Below are 1,579 nucleotides of genomic sequence, written 5' to 3'. Positions count from 1 at the left end.
ATGCTTCCAGATGGGCAGACCCCAGGGTTGAGTGGGAGCCTGCCCACCCCGCCCCGTCCTCCTCCTGGACTCACTGACCTTCCTTCTGTGCCGCGAATGTGCAGGCTCATCCCGGCCCAGGGCGGTGTGCCCTCCTGGGATGCTGTCCCTCGGCGCTTGGGATGGCTGCCCCTTTTCGCCTTCCCGGGCTGTACCAAATGCCACCTCCTCGGGAGCCCTCCTGACCGCCCTGACCACAGGAGCCACATTCTCGTGGGCCCTTCCTAGCATGTCACCCTGCTTTCTCTTCTGGGTACCACTCGCCACCATCTGAAACGACCTCGAGGACATGTTTCCTTGCTGTCATCTCTCTCCCTCCCCAGCTGAGGCAGCTGAGGCAGGCAGTGGGCTCCGAGGCAGCAGGGACCGGCCTGTCCTGCTAAGTCCCGTGTGTCCAGCACCTCCAGCGGCACCAGGCACAGAGGCGCTGCCCATTGTGTGACTGCGGACGACTCAGGGGTGAGCCTGGCGTCTGAAGCCCCGGGCTCACGGCCCGGCATGGCCCTTTATGGCCCCCTGACTGTGGGATGGGGACATCTCTCTGGGTCAAGGTTTCCTCCTCTGTGAAATAGGGCTGATACCAGGATAGACTCCTCTCACGATGGTTCTACTCGCCCCCTTCATGCACTTTTGGACCACTCTCTGAATTCACATAATGCATGAATTCCTTTTAGGTCCCCCCACCCCCCCGCCCCAATTATAAAACAAACATACAAATAAATGGCTATTAAAAAACCACACAGCAAAGCACAGTGATAAATGAAAAGTGAAGTTCCTCCCCTTGTAACCTCTGCTGTTTCGGGGCTCGCTGGCGGTCATAACCAATATCCCAGATGGTGCATGCAGCCAGGTCTAGGTTTGTCAGCTCCTGGTAATAGATATTGGCTCTCCTGCCCTGAAAAATGACAAGTTTAGTTCCTTCACGGCAGCTCAGCGTTCTTTCACCATCCTGAGAGGTAATAAGTGCATTTAAAAAATTCTAAATTCTCCTGTTGGCCAACCTTATGCCTTAATAAACGGGACCCCCCATTCCCATTCCATTAGGCGGAGACATGAGAACTTTCCCCCTCAGCACTCGGTTGGGAGTCAGCACCTCCACACTGTTCTCCCTCTTTCCTCTGCACCCTCCCTCCCCAGCCCCTTGTCTGTTACACGTTCCCTCTAAGTCATCAGGGTTTATGAAACACCCACCATGTGGTCTCCAGCCCTCTGGTGTCGGCTGTGCTTTGACCCTGGGGGATCCTATGAAGGAGAAACCAGAACGTGCACTGATAGCCTAGGACAGTGGTCGGCAAACTCATTAGTCAACAGAGCCAAATATCAACAGTGCAACGATTGAAATTTCTTTTGAGAGCCAAATTTTTTAAACTTAAACTATATAGGTAGGCACATTGTTACTCACTTAATTAGGGTACTCCTAAGCTGGCCTTTGCTAAAAACTCAAGGGGCCAAAGAGCCGCATGTGGCTCGTGAGCTGCAGTTTGCCGACCACTGGCCTAGGATCACCTGGATGTGGGTCCCTGGACCCTGAGCCCTGTGA

General features: G+C 54.4%; 1 long non-coding RNA gene across 1 annotated transcript; it reads right to left on the bottom strand.

Annotated features, from left to right (window-relative positions):
• Window positions 1–794: 794 nt before the first annotated feature.
• LOC129151016 (uncharacterized) lies at window positions 795–1,099 on the bottom strand. The gene is made up of 2 exons (XR_008557818.1): window positions 1,041–1,099; window positions 795–934 (listed from the first exon to the last, which is right to left on the bottom strand). It is a non-coding gene; the product is annotated as an uncharacterized LOC129151016 (long non-coding RNA).
• Between the last annotated feature and the right edge of the window lie 480 nt (window positions 1,100–1,579).

The sequence above is a fragment of the Eptesicus fuscus genome, chromosome 12, assembly GCF_027574615.1.
Source record: "Eptesicus fuscus isolate TK198812 chromosome 12, DD_ASM_mEF_20220401, whole genome shotgun sequence".
NCBI classification, from domain to species: domain Eukaryota; kingdom Metazoa; phylum Chordata; class Mammalia; order Chiroptera; family Vespertilionidae; genus Eptesicus; species Eptesicus fuscus.
Note: the sequence above shows the minus strand (reverse complement) of the source record. Positions and strands in the feature narration are given on the sequence as shown.